Source organism: Tachypleus tridentatus, chromosome 9, assembly GCF_004210375.1.
Source record: "Tachypleus tridentatus isolate NWPU-2018 chromosome 9, ASM421037v1, whole genome shotgun sequence".
In the NCBI taxonomy this organism is placed as follows: Eukaryota; Metazoa; Arthropoda; class Merostomata; order Xiphosura; family Limulidae; genus Tachypleus; species Tachypleus tridentatus.
Window position 1 is genome coordinate 41,609,713 of NC_134833.1, and position 19,675 is coordinate 41,629,387.

At 40.7% G+C, this 19,675-nt stretch overlaps 5 non-coding genes across 5 annotated transcripts; all 5 read left to right on the forward strand.

Moving 5' to 3' along the window:
• Nucleotides 1–4,507: 4,507 nt before the first annotated feature.
• Nucleotides 4,508–4,626, forward strand: LOC143227603 (5S ribosomal RNA). The gene has a single exon (XR_013015033.1). It is a non-coding gene; the product is annotated as a 5S ribosomal RNA (ribosomal RNA).
• Nucleotides 4,627–6,352: 1,726 nt separating this feature from the next.
• On the forward strand, nt 6,353–6,471 carry LOC143227604 (5S ribosomal RNA). Its single transcript, XR_013015034.1, has one exon. It is a non-coding gene; the product is annotated as a 5S ribosomal RNA (ribosomal RNA).
• Nucleotides 6,472–8,191: 1,720 nt separating this feature from the next.
• Nucleotides 8,192–8,310, forward strand: LOC143227605 (5S ribosomal RNA). Its single transcript, XR_013015035.1, has one exon. It is a non-coding gene; the product is annotated as a 5S ribosomal RNA (ribosomal RNA).
• Nucleotides 8,311–10,042: 1,732 nt separating this feature from the next.
• LOC143227606 (5S ribosomal RNA) lies at nt 10,043–10,161 on the forward strand. The gene has a single exon (XR_013015036.1). It is a non-coding gene; the product is annotated as a 5S ribosomal RNA (ribosomal RNA).
• Nucleotides 10,162–11,879: 1,718 nt separating this feature from the next.
• On the forward strand, nt 11,880–11,998 carry LOC143227607 (5S ribosomal RNA). Its single transcript, XR_013015037.1, has one exon. It is a non-coding gene; the product is annotated as a 5S ribosomal RNA (ribosomal RNA).
• Nucleotides 11,999–19,675: the final 7,677 nt, after the last annotated feature.

A 19,675-nucleotide genomic window follows, 5' to 3' on the forward strand; every position in this document is an offset into this window, starting at 1 on the left:
GTACAACCTTTATATCTGAAGCTTACACTTCTGGATAGCAGGATATACCATGCAAAATCATGGCTGTCTCCAAGGAGATGGCCAAAGAGGAAGTTCAAGAGGTGGACAATATTAAAAATAACATAGAAGTAGAAACCATGATATAACTGCCAATATGTTGCAATAAAAAAGACTCGACAAAGGCTGGAACAAATCATAGTTAGTATCTTTGGTAACACAGAAAATTGACGGAACGCTTGGAGCTGTAATCCAGTCCTATCCTGAAGGCATGCATCCGTTGCCAAATTCCAAAAGGTAAAATACTGGAGACCAAACTGCCAGTATCTGCTTATTTCACTTAATGGCCAACCCACCAATAATCAGTATTTGAAAAGGAGAGTCAATCAAACAGAAATTTGTGATGCGTCTAGTCTAGTAGGAGAATCTGTTTGGGTCAAGACAATTGAACTATTACCACAATCATCACCCATCGAACATGGGAAGCTAGTATGGTGATATGATAGGAGCAGTTCCAAGAAAGGAGATACAAGGTTTGAAAAGAAGGAGACATGAACAAAGTATTTCCTGGATAGAAAATGCAAGACACTATCGTGGAATTGTTGGAGTGTAGCCTGAGAATTGTTTTCTCTTTAGTAAACCTAGGCCATAAGATACTGCCTATTGAATAAGGAGGATTAAAACATTATGTAGGGAAGCTTCATTATCCATAATTAGACCCTGGAATTCTTGACTTTTGGGATATGCACTCCATCCCTGAAGTGAAGAATTATTGAAGAAATGAATTACTTGATGAGTGGCATAGTATACAGCAATCTTTACACAGTAACTTCTTTGGACTGAAGAATGATTCCAAATAAAGAAAGTGAAGACACCAGTGAGTTGATTTTTATAATCCCTTGATCACATAAAGGCCATTGAAGGATCTCTAGTATGCTCATCTCAAAGGCAGGAGGGATTTGAGTGATGCTCATATTCCCAAAAGGGAAAGAGCCATCCAAGTAGTGGGAAGGTAGGAAACAATCAGGCTTCCTATGCCATAGTGTTAAGCAAGATAGGAGTTGGCTGAGTTTGACAGAGATACATTATGAGAAAAAAAAACCCAAACTGAAACATTGGATATAGAAAGTATCTATTTTTGGTACCAATGTAATAAGGGGTGAATTATAACCCCCTGTTGGGCCAATAAAAATCAAGATACCAATAACAACAATAACCAGCGTTTAATAATAAGGGGAGAAGGAGGCGAGTACACACGACTTCTCCCGATGGAAACCAAAATACACGTTAATAAACACAGGTAAATTAATGTATAGCCAAATGACGAATAAAAGAAGGTGAATATTAAATAATTCTAACCTGATGCAAGCTCGTGATAAACTTAAATGCTGACAATTAAATCAATGTGCCTGCTAATAATGGTTCCAGCTTGTTATCAGTGAAGTTGGTAATTCTGCAAGTCTTCCAACAAAGTTTAGTGTTATGAAGATGATGCAATGTATTTTAGAGTTTTGGACTGATAAAATTAAGTGGTATGAAATATTGAAATGCGTGTTCCGTTTACTTACCGAGCGTTATTTTTGATTTTTGTGCGGGCATCCCGTTCTCTCGCAAATGTCAGCTTGAGTCGTCCATCAATCGTGAGCTTCGAAAACTGACCCGTTTCCCTGGTAGACAAAGTTTAGTGTTATGAAGATGATGCAATGTATTTTGGATCACGATACCATAGAGGGGCGAGGATTCGATCTCATATTCGTTGGTTTGAGGAGGGTGAGAGATCTACGTCTTACTTTCTTCGTATGGAAAAGGTCCGTCAAAGCAGAATTGAGTTTAGATCCATGCTCACTGATGGGGTGGAGGTGTCCGGTGTGGAAGATATCGCTGCTGTTTTACATCAGTATTATTCCGCACTGTACTCTAAGGATATCGTTCTGCAGGCAGACATAGATTTAGTTCTCTCATTTGTTGATCGAACTCTTTCCAGTGAACAAGCTAATATTTGTGATGCTCCATTCACGGTTCCGGAAGTTATCGCTGCTTTAGACAGTTTACCGCTGGGCAAATCTCCTGGTTTGGATGGTTTTACCTCCGAATTTTTCAAATATTTTCTACCTCTTTTTGTTGACGACTTTTATCTGTCTTGTCTCAACTGTTTCACTCTCCACAGTTGCTCCGTACAATGTGTTCTGGGGTAATTGTTCCTATCCCGAAAGGGGATCGACGGTTGGCGGCTAACAGCCGGCCTTTGACATTGTTTTCTTGTACTGACTATAAGCTTTTGGCCAAAGTGCTGGCTCGTCGCCTTTCGTCTGTGATCTCCAGTTTAGTTTCAGATGACCAATCCGGGTGTATACCTGGACGGGACGTTGCTGATACTCCATTAACACTCGTTTTGCTATTGCAATCTTTAGCACGTACCGGCCAGGGTGGAATCTTTTTGAAGCTCGATCAGATGCAAGCCTTTGATCGGGTGGCCTATGACTATCTATTTCAACTTCTTCTGCGTATGGGTTTTGGTTCTACTTTTGTTCATTGGGTTCGTCTTTGCTATACTTCTAGTTTCCATACCCCGAAATGACACTCGTGTAGTTCCGGGGATGTGTAACGCAAACCAGAGTTATCAGGCTCCACTTTCCAGCGTCCTCCAGTAAAAGTGAATTCATAAAGCATCTCTTATATTTCACAACTAGGAAATTTTGGGCTGCGACAACGATTTTCTTTTAGAGTAACACTTAAAACACCAAATAAGAAAGAAAATTAAACTGTCATCGTTCATACCACGTTGAAAGCGCCGGTTCTCGTCCGATCACCGAAGCTAAGCAACGGCGGGCTTGGGAGGGTTAGTACTTGGGAGGGTGACCACCTTGATTTAAGAGATAAAAAATCCTTCCCGAAAGAGAGAAAGAAATTGGTTGGCTCAATTGAAGTGCCTTAATACTAAGTGTTTATAATGGTAAACTGTTGGGAAAACATTTTGTTATAGGAACTAATCAACTTTTCCATCAACAAGTCAGTTGATAAAACACGCTTCGAAAACGAAGTTCAAACATTCATTTCCTGCGATCGTTCAAGAAAAGTAGCAGCTCTCTAAGCAGGTGGCGTGAGCCGCGTTCCATTTCACTTTAAACCAAACTCCTCCAATCAGACGTATATTGAGAGAAAAGAAATAAACTATCTTCGCGGGTCGATCTTCGGAATGCACAAAGGGTGCGAAGTCTACAAAACAGAAACTTCGTTAACGAGTAGATCCAGCCCACATCAATCTAAGGCAGTCTTATACAGATGGAATTTAAAACGTTTCCCTATTTCACAAAATTGTCTCGCTCGTGCACGTTTTGCCTGGGAAAAAAGCAATTGTCGAGGGATCTGTCTGCTACACAGAAAAGGCGATGCGACAAATATTTCGAGTTTCCTTACATAACGTTCGTTCGCTACGTTTTGTAAAATTACTTTGTCTAGAAATATAACCCAGCAGAGAGAGACTTCACTCGGAGACACCGACGATTGAACACCTTATTTATAAATCAAATATCTATTTTATATGTATGTACATTTGAAAATTAACTTTCCAATAACGACAAGAGTCTTTGCTATTGGGTATAAAACAAAATAGGTGAGTAGAAACAACAAGAAAAAAAAAAGAGTTACAAAACAGTAAAAGCAAAATTGTCAACATAGCAGTGCAAGCAAAACGCGAAGGAAACGTCTTCAGATAAGTAGGAACTCGGTACGTGGCACGCTTCCGACTCGCGAACGGTAGTAGCCGAGTGTGACAGGTGCTGTTCCTTTATTCATTCTGTTTCTATAACGTCAGAGAATTATTCCCAGTTTTGCAACGTACTTTCATTAATATCCATACACTTCTTTAGCGAGAGACAAAAGAGCGACTTCTGAGGCACTCCCACTAGACGGTAACCAGCGTTTAATACTATTTTGTTGTAGGGGGAGAAGGAGGCGAGCACACACGACTTCTCCCGATGGAAACCAAAATACACGTTAATAAACACAGGTAAATTAATGTGTATAGCCAAATGACGAATAAAAGAAGGTGAATATTAAATAATTCTAATCCCGATGCAAGCTCGTGTTAAAATCTAAATTCTGCACACACATCTGTAAGTGATGGGATGTGGGCCTGTGTAACGAGAGTAAAATACCAGATTTTGCGAAAGTAGGTCCGAAAGAAATATAAAGAAGACATAAACACCAACATGTGACTAAAAGACGTTTGAGAAAAGTTCTCAGAGGCTAAATTGATCAATTTAAGTGTTCCATGTGAATGACACACACGCCTGTGAGCGACAGTTTCCATACCCCCGAAATGACACTCGTGTAGTTCCGGGATGTGTAACGCAAACCAGAGTTATCAGGCTCCACTTTCCAGCGTCCTCCAGTAAAAGTGAATTCCTAAAGCATCTCTTATATTTCACAACTAGGAAATTTTGGGCTGCGACAACGATTTTCTTTTAGAGTAACACTTAAAACACCAAATAAGAAAGAAAATTAAACTGTCATCGTTCATACCACGTTGAAAGCGCCGGTTCTCGTCCGATCACCGAAGCTAAGCAACGGCGGGCCCGGTTAGTACTTGGGAGGGTGACCACCTGGGAATACCGGGTGATGATGACTTTTTTTTTTTTTTTTTTCACGTTGAAATTTGTAGGTCTCGCAAAGAGCTGATCGATACCTCTCACTTTTTTCACAATTTCTGATTTAAGAGATAAAAAATCCTTCCCGAAAGAGAGAAAGAAATTGGTTGGCTCAATTGAAGTGCCTTAATACTAAGTGTTTATAATGGTAAACTGTTGGGAAAACATTTTTGTTATAGGAACTAATCAACTTTTCCATCAACAAGTCAGTTGATAAAACACGCTTCGAAAACGAAGTTCAAACATTCATTTCCTGCGATCGTTCAAGAAAAGTAGCAGCTCTCTAAGCAGGTGGCGTGAGCCGCGTTCCATTTCACTTTAAACCAAACTCCTCCAATCAGACGTATATTGAGAGAAAAGAAATAAACTATCTTCGCGGGTCGATCTTCGGAATGCACAAAGGGTGCGAAGTCTACAAAACAGAAACTTCGTTAACGAGTAGATCCAGCCCACATCAATCTAAGGCAGTCTTATACAGATGGAATTTAAAACGTTTCCCTATTTCACAAAATTGTCTCGCTCGTGCACGTTTTGCCTGGGAAAAAGCAATTGTCGAGGGATCTGTCTGCTACACAGAAAAGGCGATGCGACAAATATTTCGAGTTTCCTTACATAACGTTCGTTCGCTACGTTTTGTAAAATTACTTTGTCTAGAAATATAACCCAGCAGAGAGAGACTTCACTCGGAGACACCGACGATTGAACACCTTATTTATAAATCAAATATCTATTTTATATGTATGTACATTTGAAAATTAACTTTCCAATAACGACAAGAGTCTTTGCTATTGGAGTATAAAACAAAATAGGTGAGTAGAAACAACAAGAAAAAAAAAGAGTTACAAAACAGTAAAAGCAAAATTGTCAACATAGCAGTGCAAGCAAAACGCGAAGGAAACGTCTTCAGATAAGTAGGAACTCGGTACGTGGCACGCTTCCGACTCGCGAACGGTAGTAGCCGAGTGTGACAGGTGCTGTTCCTTTATTCATTCTGTTTCTATAACGTCAGAGAATTATTCCCAGTTTTTGCAACGTACTTTCATTAATATCCATACACTTCTTTAGCGAGAGACAAAAGAGCGACTTCTGAGGCACTCCCACTAGACGGTAACCAGCGTTTAATACTATTTTGTTGTAGGGGGAGAAGGAGGCGAGTACACACGACTTCTCCCGATGGAAACCAAAATACACGTTAATAAACACAGGTAAATTAATGTGTATAGCCAAATGACGAATAAAAGAAGGTGAATATTAAATAATTCTAATCCCGATGCAAGCTCGTGTTAAAATCTAAATTCTGCACACACATCTGTAAGTGATGGGATGTGGGCCTGTGTAACGAGAGTAAAATACCAGATTTTGCGAAAGTAGGTCCGAAAGAAATATAAAGAAGACATAAACACCAACATGTGACTAAAAGACGTTTGAGAAAAGTTCTCAGAGGCTAAATTGATCAATTTAAGTGTTCCATGTGAATGACACACACGCCTGTGAGCGACAGTTTCCATACCCCCGAAATGACACTCGTGTAGTTCCGGGGATGTGTAACGCAAACCAGAGTTATCAGGCTCCACTTTCCAGCGTCCTCCAGTAAAAGTGAATTCCTAAAGCATCTCTTATATTTCACAACTAGGAAATTTTGGGCTGCGACAACGATTTTCTTTAGAGTAACACTTAAAACACCAAATAAGAAAGAAAATTAAACTGTCATCGTTCATACCACGTTGAAAGCGCCGGTTCTCGTCCGATCACCGAAGCTAAGCAACGGCGGGCCCGGTTAGTACTTGGGAGGGTGACCACCTGGGAATACCGGGTGATGATGACTTTTTTTTTTTTTTTTCACGTTGAAATTTGTAGGTCTCGCAAAGAGCTGATCGATACCTCTCACTTTTTTCACAATTTCTGATTTAAGAGATAAAAAATCCTTCCCGAAAGAGAGAAAGAAATTGGTTGGCTCAATTGAAGTGCCTTAATACTAAGTGTTTATAATGGTAAACTGTTGGGAAAACATTTTTGTTATAGGAACTAATCAACTTTTCCATCAACAAGTCAGTTGATAAAACACGCTTCGAAAACGAAGTTCAAACATTCATTTCCTGCGATCGTTCAAGAAAAGTAGCAGCTCTCTAAGCAGGTGGCGTGAGCCGCGTTCCATTTCACTTTAAACCAAACTCCTCCAATCAGACGTATATTGGAGAGAAAAGAAATAAACTATCTTCGCGGGTCGATCTTCGGAATGCACAAAGGGTGCGAAGTCTACAAAACAGAAACTTCGTTAACGAGTAGATCCAGCCCACATCAATCTAAGGCAGTCTTATACAGATGGAATTTAAAACGTTTCCCTATTTCACAAAATTGTCTCGCTCGTGCACGTTTTGCCTGGGAAAAGCAATTGTCGAGGGATCTGTCTGCTACACAGAAAAGGCGATGCGACAAATATTTCGAGTTTCCTTACATAACGTTCGTTCGCTACGTTTTGTAAAATTACTTTGTCTAGAAATATAACCCAGCAGAGAGAGACTTCACTCGGAGACACCGACGATTGAACACCTTATTTATAAATCAAATATCTATTTTATATGTATGTACATTTGAAAATTAACTTTCCAATAACGACAAGAGTCTTTGCTATTGGGTATAAAACAAAATAGGTGAGTAGAAACAACAAGAAAAAAAAGAGTTACAAAACAGTAAAAGCAAAATTGTCAACATAGCAGTGCAAGCAAAACGCGAAGGAAACGTCTTCAGATAAGTAGGAACTCGGTACGTGGCACGCTTCCGACTCGCGAACGGTAGTAGCCGAGTGTGACAGGTGCTGTTCCTTTATTCATTCTGTTTCTATAACGTCAGAGAATTATTCCCAGTTTTGCAACGTACTTTCATTAATATCCATACACTTCTTTAGCGAGAGACAAAAGAGCGACTTCTGAGGCACTCCCACTAGACGGTAACCAGCGTTTAATACTATTTTGTTGTAGGGGGAGAAGGAGGCGAGTACACACGACTTCTCCCGATGGAAACCAAAATACACGTTAATAAACACAGGTAAATTAATGTGTATAGCCAAATGACGAATAAAAGAAGGTGAATATTAAATAATTCTAATCCCGATGCAAGCTCGTGTTAAAATCTAAATTCTGCACACACATCTGTAAGTGATGGGATGTGGGCCTGTGTAACGAGAGTAAAATACCAGATTTTGCGAAAGTAGGTCCGAAAGAAATATAAAGAAGACATAAACACCAACATGTGACTAAAAGACGTTTGAGAAAAGTTCTCAGAGGCTAAATTGATCAATTTAAGTGTTCCATGTGAATGACACACACGCCTGTGAGCGACAGTTTCCATACCCCCGAAATGACACTCGTGTAGTTCCGGGATGTGTAACGCAAACCAGAGTTATCAGGCTCCACTTTCCAGCGTCCTCCAGTAAAAGTGAATTCCTAAAGCATCTCTTATATTTCACAACTAGGAAATTTTGGGCTGCGACAACGATTTTCTTTAGAGTAACACTTAAAACACCAAATAAGAAAGAGAATTAAACTGTCATCGTTCATACCACGTTGAAAGCGCCGGTTCTCGTCCGATCACCGAAGCTAAGCAACGGCGGGCCCGGTTAGTACTTGGGAGGGTGACCACCTGGGAATACCGGGTGATGATGACTTTTTTTTTTTTTTTTTTCACGTTGAAATTTGTAGGTCTCGCAAAGAGCTGATCGATACCTCTCACTTTTTCACAATTTCTGATTTAAGAGATAAAAAATCCTTCCCGAAAGAGAGAAAGAAATTGGTTGGCTCAATTGAAGTGCCTTAATACTAAGTGTTTATAATGGTAAACTGTTGGGAAAACATTTTTTCCATCATCAGTTATAGGAACTAATCAACTTTTCCATCAACAAGTCAGTTGATAAAACACGCTTCGAAAACGAAGTTCAAACATTCATTTCCTGCGATCGTTCAAGAAAAGTAGCAGCTCTCTAAGCAGGTGGCGTGAGCCGCGTTCCATTTCACTTTAAACCAAACCCTCCAATCAGACGTATATTGAGAGAAAAGAAATAAACTATCTTCGCGGGTCGATCTTCGGAATGCACAAAGGGTGCGAAGTCTACAAAACAGAAACTTCGTTAACGAGTAGATCCAGCCCACATCAATCTAAGGCAGTCTTATACAGATGGAATTTAAAACGTTTCCCTATTTCACAAAATTGTCTCGCTCGTGCACGTTTTGCCTGGGAAAAGCAATTGTCGAGGGATCTGTCTGCTACACAGAAAAGGCGATGCGACAAATATTTCGAGTTTCCTTACATAACGTTCGTTCGCTACGTTTTGTAAAATTACTTTGTCTAGAAATATAACCCAGCAGAGAGAGACTTCACTCGGAGACACCGACGATTGAACACCTTATTTATAAATCAAATATCTATTTTATATGTATGTACATTTGAAAATTAACTTTCCAATAACGACAAGAGTCTTTGCTATTGGAGTATAAAACAAAATAGGTGAGTAGAAACAACAAGAAAAAAAAAGAGTTACAAAACAGTAAAAGCAAAATTGTAAACATAGCAGTGCAAGCAAAACGCGAAGGAAACGTCTTCAGATAAGTAGGAACTCGGTACGTGGCACGCTTCCGACTCGCGAACGGTAGTAGCCGAGTGTGACAGGTGCTGTTCCTTTATTCATTCTGTTTCTATAACGTCAGAGAATTATTCCCAGTTTTGCAACGTACTTTCATTAATATCCATACACTTCTTTAGCGAGAGACAAAAGAGCGACTTCTGAGGCACTCCCACTAGACGGTAACCAGCGTTTAATACTATTTTGTTGTAGGGGGAGAAGGAGGCGAGTACACACGACTTCTCCCGATGGAAACCAAAATACACGTTAATAAACACAGGTAAATTAATGTGTATAGCCAAATGACGAATAAAAGAAGGTGAATATTAAATAATTCTAATCCCGATGCAAGCTCGTGTTAAAATCTAAATTCTGCACACACATCTGTAAGTGATGGGATGTGGGCCTGTGTAACGAGAGTAAAATACCAGATTTTGCGAAAGTAGGTCCGAAAGAAATATAAAGAAGACATAAACACCAACATGTGACTAAAAGACGTTTGAGAAAAGTTCTCAGAGGCTAAATTGATCAATTTAAGTGTTCCATGTGAATGACACACACGCCTGTGAGCGACAGTTTCCATACCCCCGAAATGACACTCGTGTAGTTCCGGGGATGTGTAACGCAAACCAGAGTTATCAGGCTCCACTTTCCAGCGTCCTCCAGTAAAAGTGAATTCCTAAAGCATCTCTTATATTTCACAACTAGGAAATTTTGGGCTGCGACAACGATTTTCTTTAGAGTAACACTTAAAACACCAAATAAGAAAGAAAATTAAACTGTCATCGTTCATACCACGTTGAAAGCGCCGGTTCTCGTCCGATCACCGAAGCTAAGCAACGGCGGGCCCGGTTAGTACTTGGGAGGGTGACCACCTGGGAATACCGGGTGATGATGACTTTTTTTTTTTTTTTTTCACGTTGAAATTTGTAGGTCTCGCAAAGAGCTGATCGATACCTCTCACTTTTTTCACAATTTCTGATTTAAGAGATAAAAAATCCTTCCCGAAAGAGAGAAAGAAATTGGTTGGCTCAATTGAAGTGCCTTAATACTAAGTGTTTATAATGGTAAACTGTTGGGAAAACATTTTGTTATAGGAACTAATCAACTTTTCCATCAACAAGTCAGTTGATAAAACACGCTTCGAAAACGAAGTTCAAACATTCATTTCCTGCGATCGTTCAAGAAAAGTAGCAGCTCTCTAAGCAGGTGGCGTGAGCCGCGTTCCATTTCACTTTAAACCAAACTCCTCCAATCAGACGTATATTGGAGAAAAGAAATAAACTATCTTCGCGGGTCGATCTTCGGAATGCACAAAGGGTGCGAAGTCTACAAAACAGAAACTTCGTTAACGAGTAGATCCAGCCCACATCAATCTAAGGCAGTCTTATACAGATGGAATTTAAAACGTTTCCCTATTTCACAAAATTGTCTCGCTCGTGCACGTTTTGCCTGGGAAAAGCAATTGTCGAGGGATCTGTCTGCTACACAGAAAAGGCGATGCGACAAATATTTCGAGTTTCCTTACATAACGTTCGTTCGCTACGTTTTGTAAAATTACTTTGTCTAGAAATATAACCCAGCAGAGAGAGACTTCACTCGGAGACACCGACGATTGAACACCTTATTTATAAATCAAATATCTATTTTATATGTATGTACATTTGAAAATTAACTTTCCAATAACGACAAGAGTCTTTGCTATTGAGTATAAAACAAAATAGGTGAGTAGAAACAACAAGAAAAAAAAAGAGTTACAAAACAGTAAAAGCAAAATTGTAAACATAGCAGTGCAAGCAAAACGCGAAGGAAACGTCTTCAGATAAGTAGGAACTCGGTACGTGGCACGCTTCCGACTCGCGAACGGTAGTAGCCGAGTGTGACAGGTGCTGTTCCTTTATTCATTCTGTTTCTATAACGTCAGAGAATTATTCCCAGTTTTGCAACGTACTTTCATTAATATCCATACACTTCTTTAGCGAGAGACAAAAGAGCGACTTCTGAGGCACTCCCACTAGACGGTAACCAGCGTTTAATACTATTTTGTTGTAGGGGAGAAGGAGGCGAGTACACACGACTCTCCCGATGGAAACCAAAATACACGTTAATAAACACAGGTAAATTAATGTGTATAGCCAAATGACGAATAAAAGAAGGTGAATATTAAATAATTCTAATCCCGATGCAAGCTCGTGTTAAAATCTAAATTCTGCACACACATCTGTAAGTGATGGGATGTGGGCCTGTGTAACGAGAGTAAAATACCAGATTTTGCGAAAGTAGGTCCGAAAGAAATATAAAGAAGACATAAACACCAACATGTGACTAAAAGACGTTTGAGAAAAGTTCTCAGAGGCTAAATTGATCAATTTAAGTGTTCCATGTGAATGACACACACGCCTGTGAGCGACAGTTTCCATACCCCCGAAATGACACTCGTGTAGTTCCGGGGATGTGTAACGCAAACCAGAGTTATCAGGCTCCACTTTCCAGCGTCCTCCAGTAAAAGTGAATTCCTAAAGCATCTCTTATATTTCACAACTAGGAAATTTTGGGCTGCGACAACGATTTTCTTTAGAGTAACACTTAAAACACCAAATAAGAAAGAGAATTAAACTGTCATCGTTCATACCACGTTGAAAGCGCCGGTTCTCGTCCGATCACCGAAGCTAAGCAACGGCGGGCCCGGTTAGTACTTGGGAGGGTGACCACCTGGGAATACCGGGTGATGATGACTTTTTTTTTTTTTTTTTCACGTTGAAATTTGTAGGTCTCGCAAAGAGCTGATCGATACCTCTCACTTTTTTCACAATTTCTGATTTAAGAGATAAAAAATCCTTCCCGAAAGAGAGAAAGAAATTGGTTGGCTCAATTGAAGTGCCTTAATACTAAGTGTTTATAATGGTAAACTGTTGGGAAAACATTTTGTTATAGGAACTAATCAACTTTTCCATCAACAAGTCAGTTGATAAAACACGCTTCGAAAACGAAGTTCAAACATTCATTTCCTGCGATCGTTCAAGAAAAGTAGCAGCTCTCTAAGCAGGTGGCGTGAGCCGCGTTCCATTTCACTTTAAACCAAACTCCTCCAATCAGACGTATATTGAGAGAAAAGAAATAAACTATCTTCGCGGGTCGATCTTCGGAATGCACAAAGGGTGCGAAGTCTACAAAACAGAAACTTCGTTAACGAGTAGATCCAGCCCACATCAATCTAAGGCAGTCTTATACAGATGGAATTTAAAACGTTTCCCTATTTCACAAAATTGTCTCGCTCGTGCACGTTTTGCCTGGGAAAAAGCAATTGTCGAGGGATCTGTCTGCTACACAGAAAAGGCGATGCGACAAATATTTCGAGTTTCCTTACATAACGTTCGTTCGCTACGTTTTGTAAAATTACTTTGTCTAGAAATATAACCCAGCAGAGAGAGACTTCACTCGGAGACACCGACGATTGAACACCTTATTTATAAATCAAATATCTATTTTATATGTATGTACATTTGAAAATTAACTTTCCAATAACGACAAGAGTCTTTGCTATTGGGTATAAAACAAAATAGGTGAGTAGAAACAAGGAGAAAAAAAAAAGTTACAAAACAGTAAAAGCAAAATTGTAAACATAGCAGTGCAAGCAAAACGCGAAGGAAACGTCTTCAGATAAGTAGGAACTCGGTACGTGGCACGCTTCCGACTCGCGAACGGTAGTAGCCGAGTGTGACAGGTGCTGTTCCTTTATTCATTCTGTTTCTATAACGTCAGAGAATTATTCCCAGTTTTTTGCAACGTACTTTCATTAATATCCATACACTTCTTTAGCGAGAGACAAAAGAGCGACTTCTGAGGCACTCCCACTAGACGGTAACCAGCGTTTAATACTATTTTGTTGTAGGGGGAGAAGGAGGCGAGTACACACGACTTCTCCCGATGGAAACCAAAATACACGTTAATAAACACAGGTAAATTAATGTGTATAGCCAAATGACGAATAAAAGAAGGTGAATATTAAATAATTCTAATCCCGATGCAAGCTCGTGTTAAAATCTAAATTCTGCACACACATCTGTAAGTGATGGGATGTGGGCCTGTGTAACGAGAGTAAAATACCAGATTTTGCGAAAGTAGGTCCGAAAGAAATATAAAGAAGACATAAACACCAACATGTGACTAAAAGACGTTTGAGAAAAGTTCTCAGAGGCTAAATTGATCAATTTAAGTGTTCCATGTGAATGACACACACGCCTGTGAGCGACAGTTTCCATACCCCCGAAATGACACTCGTGTAGTTCCGGGGATGTGTAACGCAAACCAGAGTTATCAGGCTCCACTTTCCAGCGTCCTCCAGTAAAAGTGAATTCCTAAAGCATCTCTTATATTTCACAACTAGGAAATTTTGGGCTGCGACAACGATTTTCTTTTAGAGTAACACTTAAAACACCAAATAAGAAAGAGAATTAAACTGTCATCGTTCATACCACGTTGAAAGCGCCGGTTCTCGTCAACGAGTACAGACGTGTTTTTCGAGCTCCTCATTGCCTTAGTGTAAATTTAACAGCTAAGCCTAGTGAGCGTGTAGTTCTTTTTTTTTTGCTAGATTTTGTATTTTTCAAGTTGTTTGACGATGTCTTCATCAACCAAGAAGGTCATGGAAGTTATGCGTCGTACAGTTTTTGTGGAAACGACAACTTCAAGCCATGGGGACGTTATCCATTCTGTTATTTCTACGTTTGGTGCTGCTTCGGTCACTGCCGTAGTTCCTCGCCCGGGTGGATATGAGGTAACTTTTTGTTCTTCCCGACGATGTGGACCTGGCTATAGATGCTGGTTTAACTGTAAATGGTGTGCACTGTTCGGCTAATGGTGTCACTAAACGTACTATTACTGTGTCATTTATGGACGTACCCGAATATATCGACGATGATATTATTCTAAATAAACTTAAAGATTATGATTGTGAGGTGAAAAGCCCTATTGTGTGGAAGAGGGACCAGGGCATATACTTAGGTATACGCCATGTTCGTGTGTGTTTTAGTGAGAAGTGTATCTCTTTGCCGTACGTAGTAAAAGTTTTTGATCCTTTGGGCAAGGCGGTATTGGTAAAAGTGAAGCATGATCGCCAGTCAAAAGTATGTAATTTATGTTTGGGGCGGATCATCTATATCGAGATTGCCCCAGTTTATATGCCGACATTGTCATATGCAGGGACACGTCCGTCAACGTTGTCCCAAGCTTGTTGTTCCTCGAACTTCCTCTAGTGACGACGCTGAAGTGGCCACGCCTACTACTTCTCGTGACGCCGCTGAAGTAGACACGGCTGCTCCCTCTCGTGCAGTGCCTCATGATGTTGACACCATTTCTGTTTGTCCACGCGTTGATTCGGAGGTTCCCCTTTCAAAGAAGGCTGCAGCTACCCATCGGGTGGTGGACGATGTTTCTGCCCGACGATCGACGGTTTCTGGTGGGGCCAGGGAACGGGCAAGTAGTCACCCCCTGCTGCAAGTCGCAATTTTGATCGTCACTTCCCGCCACTTCCGGTTAGTGGTGTGAGTACCGCCGGCGATGTGGAGGTGCCTCTTCCTCGTCGTTGGAGGTATGCTAGTGTGGTGGCAATGTCTCCTGGTGACACTTCTAAGAAGGGCAGTGGACGAAAACGGGTGTCGGACGTGCCAATACTACGGATATCTCGGGCGAAGGCGAAGGCGGTGTCGCAGCCTTAAATGTGTTTTTTGTGACAGTTTGTTTGTTTCAGTTCGTGTAAGACTGTCATTTATTGTTATTTGAACTTTGTGCATATTTGCTTAGATCTTTACATTTATTCTTGTTATTTTTGTGTTTGTGACAGTTTCCTTTCAATTCTTGTACCTTTACTTTCTCTTTAGCATGGTACATTTACTAAGGGTGGGAGTTTTGAATTGTAATGGGTTGCGTAATGTTAGTAAGCTGGCTTATTATCTGGATTACTTTGTTACTAATTTTGATGTTGTTTGTTTACAGGAAACGTTTTTACTGATGATTTTCCTGATGTCGTTCTGAAATTTTGGCCAGGTGTAGTTTTTTTAATAATTCTACTTCTGGCCGACAAGGGTTGCCATCTTGGTACAGCAGTTTTGTGTGATAATGTTACATTCGTTTCTTCTGATGGGGTGGGTAGGGTTCTGACAGTCAAATTCAGTTTCGAGTCTTTGTCTTATCTGTTATCATCTGTGTACGCTCCTCGCGATATCTCCGAGCGACGGGAATTTTTCCAAAACTTGGAGTATTGTTTGGATGGTTGCACGGGATTGCTTGTTGTGGGAGATTTTAATTGTGTGGTGGATGTGGCACGCGATCGATTTCCGGTCCGTTTCTACCGAGACGCCAGCCGTTCGGCTTTTGTCCAGTTTCTTAATAGGTTTGATTTGCTTGATGCGCATTCACTCATATCGCCGACTACACCTGGTTTCACATGGAAGCGTTTTGTTAATGGTGAGATGATGTCGTCACGTATTGACAGGGTTTTGCTTTCTTCTACCTTGCAGGGGACTGTCCAACGTTTCCGTACGTTGTGGTTTCCTGCTACAGATCACGCTTTATTGGGCTTCGACCTTACTCTGCGACCAATTGTCAGAGGTCCTAATTTCTGGCACTTCAATAACCAGTTATTGAGGGATGCCGAATATGTGAAAGCCATTAAGCTGTTGATCGCCAGAAGTCGTAGTTGGTCAGTTTATGGGACTGATAAAATTAAATGGTATGAACAATTGAAATGCGCGTTCCGTTTACTTACCGAGCGTTATTCGATTCTTCGTGCGCGGGCATCCCGTTCTCGCAAATGTCAGCTTGAGTCGTCCATCAATCGTGAGCTTCGAAAACTGACCCGTTTCCCTGGTAGATCTAAGGTCAAATTGTATGAACTTGAAGATGCATTGGAGACTTTGGATCACGATACCATAGAGGGGCGAGGATTCGATCTCATATTCGTTGGTTTGAGGAGGGTGAGAGATCTACATCTTACTTTCTTCGTATGGAAAAGGTCCGTCAAAGCAGAATTGAGTTTAGATCCATGCTCACTGATAGGGGTGTGGAGGTGTCCGGTGTGGAAGATATCGCTGCTGTTTTACATCAGTATTATTCCGCACTGTACTCTAAGGATATCGTTCTGCAGGCAGACATAGATTTAGTTCTCTCATTTGTTGATCGAACTCTTTCCAGTGAACAAGCTAATATTTGTGATGCTCCATTCACGGTTCCGGAAGTTATCGCTGCTTTAGACAGTTTACCGCTGGGCAAATCTCCTGGTTTGGATGGTTTTACCTCCGAATTTTTCAAATATTTTCTACCTCTTTTGTTGACGACTTTTTATCTGTCTTGTCTCAACTGTTTCACTCTCCACAGTTGCTCCGTACAATGTGTTCTGGGGTAATTGTTCCTATCCCGAAAGGGGGGATCGACGGTTGGCGGCTAACAGCCGGCCTTTGACATTGCTTTGTACTGACTATAAGCTTTTGGCCAAAGTGCTGGCTCGTCGCCTTTCGTCTGTGATCTCCAGTTTAGTTTCAGATGACCAATCCGGGTGTATACCTGGACGGGACGTTGCTGATACTCCATTAACACTCGTTTTGCTATTGCAATCTTTAGCACGTACCGGCCAGGGTGGAATCTTTTTGAAGCTCGATCAGATGCAAGCTTTTGATCGGGTGGCCTATGACTATCTATTTCAACTTCTTCTGCGTATGGGTTTTGGTTCTACTTTTGTTCATTGGGTTCGTCTTTGCTATACTTCTATTTCTAGTTGTGTAAAGTTTAATGGATTTCTCACTAATGATTTTGCTATTACTCGGGGTATTCGTCAAGGATGCCCCATGTCTGCTCTACTTTACGTTCTCAGTGTCGAACCGTTACGAAATATGTTAGTCCATAATGTACATATTACTGGTATTGGTGGTGATGTGCTACTCACCACGCCTTCACTTACTTATCAGCATGCTGATGATACCACCTTAACCTTACGAGACGCCGAATCTTTGCCGCATGTGTTGGATGTCTGCCAAACTTTTGGCAAAGCTACTGGTGGGAAGATCAACTGGACCAAGAGTCAGGGTTTGTGGGTTGGGTGTTTGGCCTCTTCTGCAGACTTCGTCCTTGGTGAGTTGAGAATTTCCCAGGATCCTATTCGGATTTTGGGAATAGTTTTCCACTCTAATTTCGATGTCATGCTGCAAGATACGTGGCAGGGTGTATTGCGCAGGGTATCTCGTGTCTTGGTGTCGTGGCGATTTCGTTCTTTGTCGCTAAAGGGTAAATCTCTTGTGGTGAACTCCTTGGTGGCATCGGTGTTATGGTACCCGTTGAATATACTCCCGTTGCCAAGACAGTTTGAGGCTAGATTTCGCAAATGTATACTGGATTTTATTTGGCGGGAGGTATACATAAAGTGGCATACGGTATTCTGATTCGGAGTTATGATTGTGGAGGTATCAACTTGGTTGATGTTAACACTCGTAAACTCGCATTCCGTTTGAAGTTGTTGCAGCGTTGTTTGGATGCTTCTTGTCCTTCCACCTTGCGACAACTTCTTTCTGGATTTTTTTCTTGTTATGGTAATCTCTCTTTAAGCTTTCGGATTCTTCAATGCCGTATTTTGCCACGTTTTGTGAAATCGTTACCTTTCTATATTCAGGAAATGTTTCATGCCTGGAAGGTTCTTCTTGGGGATAAAGGGATTGTCCCAGCTCCTCTTTCCCCAAATTTTGATGAACCTTTGTTTTTCAATCCGGCTATTGTTGATGTTCGCCACCGAACATTTCATTTTCCTGAATTTATTAACGCAGGTTTGGTTCAGGTCCGTCATTTAATGTACGAGGTGCTCCCTGCTTTTCTTCCGGTGGGGGCAGTGATTGAAATGTGTACGGACGCTGACCCGTTGGCCAATGCCCGCACAATTTTTTCACATTTTCATATGCTCAAGGAGGCGTTGCCTGTGGAGTGGTTGCCGATTTTGTCTACCCAGCCGGCTCCTCTTCCGTCGTCCACATGTGTTGTGGATTTATATTTTCTGGACCACTCCGATAATCGAGTTCATTTTCAAGGTTTATCTCTGCGGCAACTGGTGGGATATATACAGTTTTCACTCGCTACTAATTTCCCTGCTCCATTCTACTGGGGGGATATTGTTCCTCCTGGAGACTGGAAACGCATTCGTAAAAACGCTTATTCTTCTTTTGTGGGTTTTTTTGTTTGTGATGTGGATTATTTACTCTGGTTGCGGGCGATTACCACAAATGTCAAGCTGATACATATGGACAGACATCCCACAGGGTTGTGCACTTTCTGTTCCCAGGCGCCAGAAACCATAGACCATCTGTTTTTCCAATGTCCTTTTGTACAGCCCTTGTGGTCATATGTATATAAATTATTGGCATTTTATTTTGATGTCCCATATCAAACTGGGTATGGAGGAGATGCCTCTTAGTGGGATCTCATCCTTCGTTACCCAGGAGATGCTGGAACATATTCCGTTTAATTACAAGTTTGGCACGTCAGGTTATATGTTCTGCTCGTTCAGTTTCTTTGGCACGAAATCGCGTCATTCATTTAATTTCCATGTTTAAAGTGCGTGTACGGAGACATATATATCTTCATTATCATAGATCTTTGTTACATAACTCATTAAATGTTTTTTATTCTGTGTATTCTTATGTTGGTAGCTTGGTAACCCAAGGTGCCCAAGGTTATTTCTTGTGTACGTTGTTAAGATAAGTTGTTATTTCATTATATTTTTGTTACCAATGAAAGATCCATTGATTTCTTGTTTGTTAATGTTCATTATAATGTTTGTTGGATTACCTGCTGTTCCAATTACCTCTTTTATTTCTTTTTCCTTAATTTTATTAACTTTGTGGTAATTTTCAGCATGGTAATCTATAGAGTTATTGTTACATGCTAATTCATTAACTTGTGTTTTATTTGTTGTATTTCTGTGTATACCCCCTCGTTGAGGTGGGATAAATAAAGAGAAAAAAAAAAAAAAAGCCGGTTCTCGTCCGATCACCGAAGCTAAGCAACGGCGGGCCCGGTTAGTACTTGGGAGGGTGACCACCTGGGAATACCGGGTGATGATGACTTTTTTTTTTTTTTTTCACGTTGAAATTTGTAGGTCTCGCAAAGAGCTGATCGATACCTCTCACTTTTTTCACAATTTCTGATTTAAGAGATAAAAAATCCTTCCCGAAAGAGAGAAAGAAATTGGTTGGCTCAATTGAAGTGCCTTAATACTAAGTGTTTATAATGGTAAACTGTTGGGAAAACATTTTGTTATAGGAACTAATCAACTTTTCCATCAACAAGTCAGTTGATAAAACACGCTTCGAAAACGAAGTTCAAACATTCATTTCCTGCGATCGTTCAAGAAAAGTAGCAGCTCTCTAAGCAGGTG